The sequence below is a fragment of the Schistocerca americana genome, chromosome 5 (genome assembly GCF_021461395.2).
Source record: "Schistocerca americana isolate TAMUIC-IGC-003095 chromosome 5, iqSchAmer2.1, whole genome shotgun sequence".
Classification (NCBI taxonomy): Eukaryota; Metazoa; Arthropoda; class Insecta; order Orthoptera; family Acrididae; genus Schistocerca; species Schistocerca americana.
The window spans coordinates 324,514,839-324,530,062 of record NC_060123.1 but is presented as its reverse complement, the minus strand read 5'-3'; positions in this window follow the sequence as shown (position 1 = coordinate 324,530,062).

The window sequence follows — 15,224 nt, the reverse complement described above, 5'->3', positions numbered from 1 at the left end:
CTTACGAAATAATGATATTAGTTTTTAAATTCTGAATATAATTTAGTTTGGTGACCGCGACACAAGTGAACACCTCAGAATATTTCGTCACCACCTCCCCCCTCCCCCCACCCCCCTCCCTCCCCGAGGTAGTTGTTGTTTTTCCGTTCACATATTTGACCGATAATATTGACCATATAATCGTATCCTGATGGTAGCTATGTTTTTTATTATTACCTTGACTAATTTCTTTCGATTTTGTTCATACAAGTTCAGTTTCCACATTTTTTACTTAATTATTTCCATTTTTAATAATTTTGCTGTCCATCTGTCAACAGATTTTGTAGTAGAAATAACTGTAGGCAGAGAACAAGGGCTGACTAATTAGATTTAAAACGATGTAGGCTGCAGTAAATACGGGGAGATAAAAGAGACTTGCACACGATGGATCAGCGTGGGAAACTGCATCAAACCAGACTTCACGGCGAAGACCGTAGAACAGCAACGGTAACACGGTGATAACAGTCAACATGATCCAGTGCCAGTTTTCTTCTCAGTTATTGTTCTATTATGGCTGTAAATCTATTTTCCGTGTTTTGATGCATTCGTAAGCGATATGTCCCTTTAGTTTGACAGTACTTTCCCTTTAGGTCCGTAATACTCCATTTGTATTCGTCGCTGTTATCGATCTTCCTACAAACGTCATCAGCACGGAGGATAGTCGTGGGTTGAAAGGTGCCCGGTTTATAGATTTATGGTAATGGAGGTGACTCTCGTAAAGTTATGCGCAACTGCGCTAGCGTACGCGGGATTCAAAGGTGGGAGGGGGTTCCCGCTGCGTGGAGCACGCAGCGACGGACAGCGTTCGGATCAGATGCGGATGCGGGTGCTGCTCTTTGCTGAAATCCTTTTTGCTGCACAGAGATATTTTGGTTTTACGAAACATTCAGTTGTCAAACAGCAGCACTCGCAATAAAGTCTGCACATCCGGTGCCGGTGACGCAACACACAAAAGGATAGCCCGAGAGACACACAAAGATGTACGCCTCCATCACTGGCGTCAGGCAGTTGTAGAATTTTGGAAGTTGTTGTATGCTCGCGTATTTTGACATTTATGCAGATCGAAAATCTCTTCTGCACATCATTTCCACAAACAACGATCGTGTGAAACGCAGTTCGTTCCGTTCGTCCACGAGATCCAGTATACACCGGCTTCCAGGATGATGCCGAGCTCTTTGACTTCCAGGAGGCATTAGATGCAGTTCTGCACTATCGCCTAGTGACCAAAGAACGAACATGTTGAATGTCAGACCAGTACATGGATTGAAGAGATGATACCACACTTAATACATCGTTCTTGGCGGAGAGAAATCTTCAGATCCAAAAGTAACTCTGGATGTAGCCCAAAGAAGTGTTATAGGACCGTTATTTTTCACAATATAAACACTGTCCATCCAAAAAGTTTCGAGAGTGATTTTATTCTGACGAATAAGGGACGTCAGCGCACTAACTACCGTGGCAGCTTCAACTAACAACTGTAAACGACAGATGTGCATTAGACCAGTCAGTTGTGGGCAGGTAGTGTTAAGCAATGGACGTACAGCTGAATCGTGTAAACGCTGTTGTGTCATAAATGGAGCAACACGTCTAAATCAGATATTCAAGCCATTCAGCAGAATGTTTTGAAGAAGAGAAAAGAGTGTAAACAGTTTCGCTGTCCTTGAAACCTGAACAAAATCAACGACGCATGGACGCTGACAATTCTTTACGGGTAACGAGACTTGGTGTTATCAATACGAACGTGCCACAAAACGACAAAGTGTAGATTTTCACGTGAAGGGTCCACGCCAACTACGTAACTGACGCCCCTGCCTATGTGAAGGGCGAGCTAAACACCATTCAGAAGAAGGACTTTCCTGACAGTTTCACATGGTTTTATCAACGTTCTGTCCCAGATTTGAAACCTCCCGCTGACCTTCCAAAAACATGACGGTATTCCTCATGCTGCATCCTTCCTCCAGCAGACTCTGTCATACACTATGTCCAGCCACATTCCTAGCAAGACTATATGTCCTCACCGATCCGCCCTTCCCCCACAAGCCTTTCTCCTTCTTCGAAAATCCTCTCCCACGTACCGCTCCTTCTAGCAAACTCGTGACTGGTACACCCTCGTATGCCACGGTCAAATACAGAGACACTTCAGGAATTTATCAACTGAAAACACATGCTGGGGCTTGTGCCAGGCATGCACCAGACTCAACACTACACACCCCATAACTCCTCCAAGTACTGGACAGCATTCTGTTAACTCACAGGCAATAACCCCATACCTCACTGCCCACTCCACCACAACAATCATTCCTTACCTGACAACCTGACCAAAGCTGACTGCTTTGCATCCTATCTCTCCGACATTTTCGCCATCCCTTATGACCCTCACTTTGATTACTCCCTGCTCCCCACCATCCAGAATCATATTATCACTGCTTTCTTGCCCCTGGCTCCCAGCCTCCAGTACTTGGGCAACGTACCACAAACAGAATTAAACACATCAATCACAGCACATGACATTAAAGAAGTACTTTACAAAAAACTCAACACAATATCTGGTCACTGCTGCACCACTTATCGACACCTTGAAGAATGCTGCTTCTCCTTTTTCGTCACTTCTGCTACCATTTACACCACTACATTCTCCACAGGTTCCAGAGGTCATGATAGTATCCTGAACTCTGTAAAACTTCAAAAATCCTACTTTTCGTCGAAATGCACAAATCTCAACTGATGCCTGCTCCTATTGCCCCATCTATCCTCACTGTTGAGCAAGGTCTTCGAATACATCCTATCCCAAGGCATCCATCAACGCCGGCCGGTGTGGCCGAGCGGTCCTAGGCGCTTCATTCTGGAACCGCGTGACCGCTACGGTCGCAGGTTCGAATCCTGCCTCGGGCATGGATGTGTGTGATGTCCTTAGGTTAGTTAGGTTTAAATAATTCTAAGTTCTAGTGGACTGATGATGTTAAGCCCCATAGTGCTCAGAGATATTTGAACCATCCATCAACATCTGAACCAACACCTGCTCTTCGAATTAAACACATGGCTTCCACCCTAGTTTCTCCTCTAAAGACCTGATCCTGAACCTCACCCAACTCCTATCCCACCAACTCAACGCTCATAAATATTTTGACCTAGAGAAAGTCTACGACTGTGTATGGCACAGCGGTCTCCTTTTCAAACTCCAGACATATGCACTTCCAATTAACTATGTCCTCCTTACTTCATTCTTTCTATCTAATCGCCCATTCTTTGTGTGTCATGCGACGAAACCTTTCGCATAATTTGCTATTCTTCGACTTTGCTTCTCTCTGGTGGAATCGCTAGTTGTGTAGGACCTCTTAGCCAAAGAGGCTTGTGGTACGAATGTGGTCCGCGAGGCGGCGTTTGATGGGCAGCGACAGCAGTCATGACTTAGCGGTGATATGAGGAAGGTGGCGAGCTGAGATCTGTGCTGGGAGCAGTCCATGTATGTGACGGGAAACGACTTGGCCGCACCTGGAGCGATAGTGCGGCCTAGTTGTAGTTGAGAGTCGTTACTTGGAGAGTGTAATTTGGAAAGGAGCTCCTCTTTTGCACGCAAGAGCGCATCGGTTGCACATTACTGGTGTTGAGATCGGCGGTTAAAGGCCGATTGGAGGTTTGTAGTGTACAGCCGTCACTTCACTGTCGCTGCGCCATGGTCGCATTTGCACAGGAGTACTGGATAACATCACGTGAAGCTGAATAACTTTGTTACTGAATACCTGCACATCTACGTGTTTTAGTTGATTGTTTTACATAATTGTAATTGTGTCGACTCTTTGGGGCGCCATTAGTTCCACTATTTCATGACTGTTCATTTTTTGTTTGTTTTAACTGTTCATGTTACAAGGTTGTCATTGAGTTTTCCCTGGTGGGGGCCATTATTTTGTACGCATCTGTCTGACCAGTGGTAATTGTCTCGCCAGTTTCATGATATGTGTAAAGCATTGCAAAAAGTGTGTCGAAGACTGATGTGTGAAGTAAATTAAGATTGCTAGATTACGGTTCTGTAAACCTACTGAGGTAGCAGCAGGTGAATTCTAATGCCCCAGATTTGTTCTTGATTTAAGTAATTACCTTTTGTAATTGAACAGTTCATGTCTCTTAATTTGGCGTTCATCTGAAGGAGTGTTGGTCCTAAACGTGTTTTGAAATAGTCTGGTACTTCTGTATAGTAACTGAACAAATTTTAAATTATGGCACGAGAAACTGGGGTGTACAAAAATTATGATAAAGAGGTTCTTCTGTAATTTGTTGTTGTGTATTGCAAGTGCTTTTGGTTAATTGGATTTTTCTGAATAATGGTTTTAGGTTTGAATTGCTGTCAGTTTCTCATTATAAATTTGTTAAAAGTTACTACATGCATTATTAAAATAGCATCGGGGATTTTAAATTTTTTTATCATAAGTAGTTATCAAGCTCGAGTTGCAACTTTTAATTGATGTTGTAATTGCTTTGAGCTCAAATTTGACACTACCTTATCACTGGTACCTTACCCTTGATATTGGATCAGTGTAAATATTATCAATTAAGAGTAAGCCTTGTAATGGCTACCCTTTAAAAGAAGAAAAAATGAAAGGGGTGGGGCAATGTTTTTAACAACTGTTAAGAATTACTTGTTAATAAAATTGCTTTAAAGGATATCTCAATTAATGTTAGCTTGGCACCTTACCATTCCTTCATAGCTCCTACCATACCACTTTGTCACTATTAACAATACCAGCTCCTGTACCTTCCATCTCACTGCATGAGTGCGCGAAGGTCCTGTCGTCTCTCCTTTCCTTATCTCTTCTACACTGACGATATGACCATTCGCACCAGTCCAGCTCCTATAGTATGCTGATGGCACCACTCTCCTCGTCCTATACTGTGCAATCAGAAATCCCAGCGGCCACACCTTAATAAGTTTACCTCCTGGTGTAACCAACAGCTTCTCAAGATCAACCACTCCTAAGTCCATTTAATAGTTATGTGATGACCCACCCACACCTTATTCCTCCATGACTTCTGCCTCACTCTTTATGACCATCTTATCCAGTCAACTACTGTGGATTAACCTTCGACAGGAAGCTAACATGGATATCTCACCTGCTAACCATTCAACAGAAAGCCACCGATAGACTAAAATTACTGTCACTATTCTTCACACCTAAAAAATCCTTATTGGACCCACCCTCTGCTATGAAAATGCTGCATGGATCTACATCCTATCAAATACTATATGTCTCTCAAAATCCTCAATCATCATTGACTCCATCTTGCTTTATGCTTCTGTTCTTCTCCATGGATCCTTTATCATCTTATCAAATTCCCACCCCAACTCGCCCACAACGAACACCTCCACATACCCTGAAATATCTGCAAAATGGATTTTAATGACCCAATTGTCTCGCCTGTGACCACCACCCCTGGTATGCTGCTGTGCCTTCACAAACACAAAACTTCATCCCTACACCTACACACACTCCATATCCTATTTGAAAGCAATTTCAATTTTCTTCCTCGGCCAAATACTGAGACCTGCCTCAGTATTTATCCCTCTCACTAACTTTAATTTTGTTCTACCTATCGCACTCCACATCAGTGGTCTTCTATCCTTTTCCTTCTCCATCCATCTCCATCCTTTTCCTTTCATAACCATTACCCTACCCACACACTGTAACGCCGGAAATGCATATCCTCCTATTTCCATCTATTCTACCATAAAGTTTTTCCTTAGTTTGTTACCTGAAGATATGACATTTCTGTGTCTTTATATATTGTAATCGTTTTACTATTTGTATTTATATATTTATGCTTTATGTCGATGTATAATTGGTTTGTTTTGTAAATATTATTTGCATTCTTACGCTGGGTCTTGCCTAGGGAAAACTATGATATCGAACAAATACATCGATAGGTCGTGTGGAGAACCAAAGTGTTTAGGACCTTTGGTAGTGTTAACTCTGTTGCGTGGAGCGCGGGCAGAGGGGAGTCTGGCTGGGGTAGGGCGGTGGAGCAGGTGAGTTGCGTGACGCTCCCGCGAGTTGCCGCGCTTTCGGGGTTTGGCAGCATGTAATTGCACTCGACTTGCTATGATAGTTTCTGACACGGTGTCGCGGACGGGAAGCATTAACTGGCGCACATCAAGAGCCCGTTTCGCCTGGTGACCGTGTCGAGAAGAAGGCGCGCCAACATCCAGCTTCTGCAACAGCGACGGCCGACAATGAGTGACTGTCACCACCTCCTCGATCGACGGCTTCAAACCTTCAATCAACCAAACAGGAAGACTGGAAGCACGTAAAGTTTTAGAACTGTATGGCAGACCTCAGCTTTTTCAAACTGTTCCATTTTCGTAACTATAATTACAGCAACTTAGCATGAACATTTGTTGCTCATTGTCCCAATTGCATCACCAAGCGGGGTCCCTTCCTTTTCCGGAATGAACCCGAGTGTCGTTGAAATTCAAACGCCAGCATTAAAGTAATATTATTCCATTTCACTGCTTTAATTTCAAAGTTCAGTTAAAGTATTCATAGCTGGCTACAATATTTAGATTGCACAAGCACAAAGTATGAGTGTGAGTTTTATTACCATATTTTAGCTTACCTGTGACTACAGCTCAGCTTGGTACGTACTAAATTTTACTATTGTTAATTGTTCAGAATCATTAAATTCAAGTTCAAGGTTAAATCTCTTATTTCTAAATTGCGTAGATTCAAGTAGCTTTTGAAATGATTGTTGAGGTGGCCCAAGACTAACCTTATTTTATTGAATTTCGTAGTGCTTCAGAAACAAAGCTCACTATTAATTTCAGTCACTAAATTAACTTTTAATTTTCCGGTTTTGTTAATTCTTTTGCTAAATTAAGTCAGAGTGTAGCGAAATTTATTACTTCTGACAAACTTTCAGTTTTCACACAACACGTGTCAACCTTCAGTTGCCACGCTTTTAGTGCTAATTGTATGTGCAATAACCTTTCTTTTTCAGTTATTATAGTAGTTGTCCATAGGACTGGCGACCTTAATTTTCCCCAAATCTCAAATATCTGATTACCGCTAGTTAACTGTTAACGTAACGACCGCACATTTACTTTCTTTATTAATTTTACCCTTTTCTCGAAATTAATTTCCACCAATTTCATTTGCATTTTTCCTTTCATTTAGATGTAACCCTTTCCTCCCTCTTTACCGACAGATTAACTTCGGTGACGATTGCTTTTCCCAAATTTCCATTAGGTACACGCGGTTTAATTTTTCACTGTCATTAAGGTCGATAAGTGAGGGGGAGGTTACAACACCACTCTACTCCTCACCCTCTGTCTTTCCCGCCATCTGTATTTCCCACTATCCACCTCAGCTCCTACCAGCCATTTCTGTAGTTTTCGCACCTAACAGATTCCTATCTTTTTAACCACACCCTTCAGCCCTATAGAACATATTCTTTTCTCTCACAATACTCCTCACCAAGTGCAAGTCGTTCAGATTTGAAATACAAGTGCTGTTCTCCAGTGCCTTTTCATAGGAGAGTATCACCATATCACTACTGTGTTTTTTAAAACGTGTACATTTTTCGTACTTTCAATTGTCCATCATTAATCTTTTTAATTTAAAACAAAAATAGTCATATTCTTTTTTTATCCCATCTTTGTTCTATTCTTAAAAATGTTTTTGGCTGAAGAGGGGAGTATTGTACGGCTGGCAACTGAAATAACAATAAAGATAGAAAAGGCACACCTATCCGTACTCCAACGCTCTCTAGCGAGCGCCATGTCTTCTGCTGCAGTGTAGACGGTCTGGCTTGACAGTACAGTTATAGTCTTATGCCTGTTAGGTTTCTTGTTGGCATTAAGTTTTTAGTTGCTGAAGCTTAAGCTTCAAATGACTGGTGTGTCAAAGTCGTGTTGTGCATATGTTCTCCATAGTATGTGTTGGAGGTTCACATTTTATTACTCCTCACAGTTGTTTTAGTGTCATGTTCATTATAAGACTCTTGTAGCATCTACGATATGCACATTCAATGCACAGCATTCGTCGACACCAACCAACTAGAAGTCTCTGCCTGTAGTTTTTTTGTTGCTACTCTTGATGTACAGGGACTGGTAGGAGTCTCTTCTTTATGCTTTGTGTCCGTGCCTGTTGGTCTGTGTCATCGAGACTTTCTTCTATGTGTGTTCATTATTATCTCCTTTAGTGCCATCGTTTTACTGTCGCTGCTGCCGGCGTCATGGTTTTCAGCTGTCTTCCCATCGTTGCAGACGCTACCGCCACAGCAGTCGTCTCTCCGTCTCCCCTCTGTCGACATCAATGTCGCTTCCGTCGCCACCTCCACCACCACCACTACCACAGTCTACTTGCAGCCGCCACCGCCTCTGCCTTCACCGCCGCTGACGTCACCATCCTCATCTGCTGTCATCACATCACGTTGGACAGCACTCTCCACTGCCATCGTCCACAACTGTCCTGTCTTCGCTGCGCCACTGGTACTTATCATCGACCTTTTGTCCCCTGTTTCCTCTGATTCACAATGGACACTCCAGCTACCTCTGTCATTTACACCACCCAATCCTCTACTCCCACTATCACTACGTCTTGCATTTCCTCTGGCAGACCACACTATCTTCACCTTCCCTTTCCAGAGTCTCATAACCATCCACTGTCGCTTTCTTTCCCAATCATACTCTTCCCATGACCTCTTTCACATATTTTACCAAAGCTTTTTCCTATTCTCCACTTTCAACTTTTCCTGCAATTCCAGCCAAAGTCACAACTTGATGAACTGCCGCCACAATGCCTACAACCACATTACGATCACTATGTGACTGAAGCTACTTAAGCCTACTGCAAGAATTTACACAACTCCATATCCCACCTCCTCCAATTCTCCAACCGCCACCCCATCCTACATTCACCAAAAAAAAACCATGGATGTGTCATAACACAGTCACTGCTCCCCCCCCCCCCCCCACCCCACCCACCCACACACACATATACTTTCTCCACCAATTGTTTTCACTTTCTTTCTCTCCAACCCTTTTCCAAAATCCTTCACTGCTGGCTAATGTGGCCGAGTGGTTGTAGGCGCTTCAGTCTGGAACTGCGTGACCGCTATGGTCGTAGGTTCGAATCCTGCCTCCGGCATGGATGTGTGTGATGTCCTTAGGTTAATTAGGTTTGAGTAGTTCTAAGTTCTAGGGGACTGATGACCTCAGATGCTAAGTCCCATAGTGCTCAGAACCATTTGAACCATTTGAAAATCCCTCACTCTAGAAATAGGAAAATAAATCCCTCACATTCCCAGCACTCAAATCATCCCCTGCAAAGATCCCTGAATCCCAATATCCACTCTGACGACCTCCTCAAAATATTACATGTTACCTTTGGCCCTCATGCCTCCCTCATTCCCTGGAGCAGCATGTCCACATTCAAACAACCCCAGCCTCCTCGCCATCCCCTCAATTTACCTGCGGTAATTTCAAAGATTGGTCCAGAGATAATGGGAGAAGAGGTGGTTTCCAAAATCAATTCTAATTCTGGTTTAGAAACCATTACAGCAGGCCAAATCTACAATGACTTAGGTCCCATCTACCTCATGTGAATATTCATAGAGTCTGTCCCCTCCATCGATCATCTCCTGCAAGAGGGAGCCCTTATTTGTAACTGCTGTCATAAAGTCGAACCATCCAAACCCTACATTCCCAGTTCTACTGCAGCCCAAAAATGCCTTGTTTATAGCGACCATCTCACTCCAGATTGTAAAAATCCCCCCACCTGTCCTGACTATAAGGACTCCCACGTCTTCAAATGATATTCCAACCTCGCCCTCCCCCTCCCACCCACTTACTCCATCAAGTGCAAGGCTACACCTCCATACATCAAACCAGAATTAACAGTATGTGTGCATTTTATTGATCTCCTATCCAACCCAGTAACTCACTACCTCCAATTTCCACTGCACAAGGACATCGTTAGATTCCTCTCCGTTGTCCTCCATAATATCCACCCCTTCTAACGACTGTATACCGTAACAAATTTCTCTTGGTAACCTTTTTATTTTCCACCTCAGTACTAAGGCTACTTCGTTTTTACTCATTTCAATACCCTTGTCTAAACCTCTCCACCCTGTCAACGATCCAACCCACTCCATAGGCTGTCATAATGGTGTGACAGCAATAGAACATCCTGTACCACAACATCCGCTCCATACACATGAACAAGCCCCTGTTCATGCATGACCTGTCCTGACACAAAGTCAATGCTTTCAGTCTTAATGAAACGATCCTCCAGTCGTATCACACATCCGAATTTCTCTCTATATCCTCCATTGTTGAGACAATCCTGTTGCCCTGGCCAGAAGTGGAGCTGCAAACAGACATCACAAAAATGTCCCTGATCGGCCACAGCTCTTACTCAATAATCCCACCAAATGCCTTATCCTTCTTCTTCAAAGCTGCAACTATTACCTGTTCTACCTAATAATAACATTCAAAATGAGTTCCTCACTCACATTGTCCCCAGCTTTTCCACCTACATTATTACCAATAGATCCCCTGCAGAACTCTTGCGATGGCATCAGTTTACAGACTCCATTCACAGTGACATTGTCATCTCACAGCACATCCATCCTGATATCATCCTAGAATCTCCAAAGCTCCTTGGCCACCCCACTGAAGAAGTTCACAAAACACCTGGAAGTGACCACCTACCGGTCCTCCTCACCACATCCTACACACTACCCTGTTCTCATGTGCCCCATACGAATCTCTGTCCAAAAGTTGCCCATGACTACTCCTGGGCCAAATGGAATGCCTACTTGGAAACCATAGCTGCCCAGATACTAAACCGTCCACTAAACTTCCACCAACCTGATGATATCCCCATCCACATCCCCTTGCAGCAGACCTTGTCAGATTCTGCCTCCACCCATAACCCCACTCTCCCAGCACAAGCTGTACTCCATTTCCGTGAGTCCTGCCACTTATATTGCAGTTTCCTATGGACTCCTGACTGGGTACACTCACACACCACCAGCAAATACAGTAATATGGTTAGAAATTTACTCAGTGGCCAAAAACGCTGGGAATGGCGCCAGACATGCACCAGACTCAATGCTACACTCCCAGTTAATTCCTTCAAGTACTGACAAGCGTTCCACCGACTTACTCTCATCCATCCCATCCCTCACTAATTCTTCACAACAACCTTCCCTTACCTGATGACTTGGTCAAAGCTAATCTCTTTGCATCCTGGCTCTCTGACATCTTCTCCATTTCTGATGAATCTCACTTTGACCAATCCCAATTGCTTACTGTCTAGAAATTCACAGAACGTGCAGTCCCACTCCTGGCTCCCAGCTTCTAGTACGGTACTTGAACAACGTACTAAAAACAGAATTAAACATCCTAAACAAAGCAGAGGATATAAAATAAGAACTTCACAGAAAGTGCAACACATCCCATGATCATGACCATATTACCTATCGACACCTCAAAGAATGTCCTCTCTCCTTTCTCATCATTCTTGGAACTCTGTATACTACTATCCTCTCCACAGGCTACTATCTTAAACACTTGGAAAATTTTCAAAATCCTACCTTTACTGCCATACAGATTAGCCATGTGGTCTGCGGTGTCTTGTCACAGTCTGCATGGATCCCTCCATCAGAGATTCGAGTCCTCCCTCGGGCATGGGTGTGTGTGTTGTCCTTAGTGTAATTTAGTTTATGTTAGATTAAGTAGTGAGTAAACTTAAGGACCGATGACCTTTGCTGTTTGGTCTCATAAGATCTTACCACAAATTTCCAATTTCCTACCTTTACTCCAACCTAGCAAACGTTCCACTGATAACTCTTGAAACTGCCCCATCTGCCTCACCCCATTGTTTAGCAAGGTCTTTGAACCTGTCCTCTCCAGACGTATCCACCAACATCTGCTCCATCTAATTCCTAGTACACAGTGTGGCTTCTGTCCCTTCTTCCTTGCTGATGATCAACTCCTTAACCTCACCCGTATCCTATCCCAACAGCTTAAAGATGGTAAATTCGCCGTCTTGATCTCCAGTGACCTAGAGAAAGCGTATGATCACATATGGCACTCCGTATCTCCTTTTCAAACTTCAGAGCTACATACATCCAACCTGCTACGTCTGCCTAATTGCGTCCTTTATCTCCAGTCACCCAACCTATGTCATTATTAACAATACCAATTCTCATATGTCCACTCCACTGCAGGAGTGCCCCAAAATTCTGTTCTTTCCCGTCTTCTTTACCTTTTACACACTGCTGATATGCCCAAACCCCTCCTCCCCTCCATCTCTTCAGTATTCTGATGTTGCTTTCCTTGCCCTCTATCCTACGAGACCAGAGTCTCAGCGGTCCCTCCAAATCCATCTTTATCAATTTACTTCCAACCCCTCTAAAACGCAGGCAATAATTATAGGACACTCCACCTACACCCTCTGCCTCCACAGCTTCTACCTCACCATTTACGGCTGTCCTATCCAACTAACTTTTGTTTTCTTTTTTGAGTCATCACTCTTCTGACTGGTTTGATGCAGCCCACCATCAACTCCTCGCCTGTGCCAATTTCTTCGTCTCAGAGTAGCACTTGCAACCTACATCCTAACTAACACACTTAAATACCTTGGACTAACCTTTGACTGGCAACTGACATGCAAATCTCACCTACTAACCATCAATCAAAAAAACCACAACATACTGAAACTACTAAAGGGCCTAACTGGCCAGACTTGGAGATTGCACCCTTCCACTGTCCTTCTCACCTATCAAACCTTGATCTGACCCATCGTTTGCTGTATTTGTACTTCAAGAATCTCTGCCTCACCCTAGTTCTATCAGTCCCTCCAGATCCTGGGTCGTGATTCACTCCACCTTGCTTTTCACATCTGTTTACTTTCCCCCACACAAGGATCCTTTACCAGTTCATCAAATTATCACTCACATTCAACACCTCTGAAAAATCTAATCCATCCATGAACTCGACTCCAATAAACCTCTTGTTTCCCCCCTACTTTTCAGTCCCCATATGCTGCTGTGCCTTTACTGACACATTCCGCCAACCCTACACCTACAGTACAAAGTAGCCACATACTCTCCCAAAGAAACTTCAACTATCTCTGCCTCCCTGATCATGAACTCTGCCCCAACATTTACCCAGTCTACCAGCTATAAGTCCACCCCACTCATTTCCCTCACCAGAGCTATCATCTGCACCACCCCTCCCCACATTTCTTGGCTCCCCTTTTCTTCCCAATCTGCCTCTCTCTCCCCACCCTCCCTTTCCCAACAAATGTTAGCGTCACCAGTTCCCTTTTCCATGCCACCCCCCCCCCCCCCTCCTTTTTCCCAACAGTCACTTCTACCCCATCGCTACTATGCACCACTCTTCCATCCTTGCACTGTCACATTCCTATCATCCTCACAAGTCAATCTTTTCCTCTTCAACCCTATCCCTATCCCAGTTTTAGTGATAGGAAAAAATACTTCTTCTGAATATTGGTGTTCTGCCAGTATGGTTTAATGTTTTTAAATGTGTGTTTATTGAGCTTCTGTTTATCTTTTACTACCACTGTTTTTAACTACCAGTGGAAGAAGTCATATTCCTCAGGCATCTAAAGACTTCCATTTTATTTTTCTCTTCTAAATTTTTTTTAATTCAATGTAAATATCTCCTGCAACTGCTTCTGGATTTTTTAATTTCACTAAATTTTTAGTGTCAATTGTCTAAAGAGCAGGTTGTCTGTACTGCTAACAGCCCTCCCCCAGCCGATATGGGGCACCACATGTGTGTACCCTAGGGAATAACAACTGCTTGCAATGCTGTCAGGGTTGAAATTCCACAGGGAAAATCTTCCAACTGACACTATCTATATCATCATTATTTCCAGCAGGCCTTGCTGCCAGTCGTCATCATCATCAGTACGCGTCCCAGACATCACCTTTGCTACAAGTCCTCGCTGACTGTCATCGCCATTGCTGTCAATCACTGCCTTTGCTGGCAGTCAGCTCCTTTGCTGCCAATCATTACATTCGCCACCAGCCCTCACCTTCACCAATGGACATAGTCAGTGATTACCAGCTCACATCTTTGCTGCCAGTCTTCACCTCCATCAGCTGGTCTCCACCATCATAGCTACCCTTATTTGGTGAAGTATCAACCTACAGCTATGACATTCACAACCATCTACTCGCACCTGTACTTCACACCCACCTCCTCTTACTTCTTTACACCTTACTTACTATCCTCTCCTGCTCTTTCCTCCATTCCCTCCTTCCCCACCAATCAGATGATTCAATCTGTCTTCCGAATTTCACAAACAGTATCCTGAGATTTAATTAACTCTTCCTTTGTAGATGTCATCACGCCAGCATGTACTGCAGCTCCACTGTCACTGCTGCAGCCTCCATCACAACTACCCCAGTCACCCATGTTGGAACTGCACTAGCGAGCAACGCCATCAGCCCTTACTGCTGCACCTTTGCCACCGCCACAATCATTACAACTGGATCCAGATGCAGACACACAAGTCACATCTACTCTAACAACAATCAGACTGACACCAACAACATAAGCTTGAACTGTGACTGCATCATCCACTCAGCATCAGCTTCAACACCACCAGCTCTGCATAAGAAGAATAAAAAAAAAGTCGTACAAAATCGCGTCCCACTCCTCCGTCAGCGTCCTCTAACAACCCACCCTCAAACAATCCCTGAAACCCACTTACCTTTGACACCCAACTGCTGCCCACCAGTCCTGCACACCAGACCCTATGGGGTCTGATCAGATCCCACCCCACACATCTCTTCCAGTACATTCCTTCATCGTATCATTCCCAATGTTCGATTCCTTGATCATAAAATACGTTCCCTCCAAATAAAAATGTACCTTCCAAACCCCAACGCATCACACCTCATAAACTGCAAAGATTCTGTAGGTATCAAATTCACTGATCCTGATTTCCAAACCTGCCTACTGCAGTGAGTAGCTTTCATCACCTTTGGTCCACATGTCTAACTGCTCCCACTCAGCCCATCACGACTCAGCCAACCCCAACCCCCCCACTACCTGCTGAGTCTTGCTGCTGTGATCTAGGGGATGGACCCTGAGATCACAGTGAGAAAATCTGAGTAGGAGAAATTTCCAAAAATGACTCCCAAATCCGAAAAGC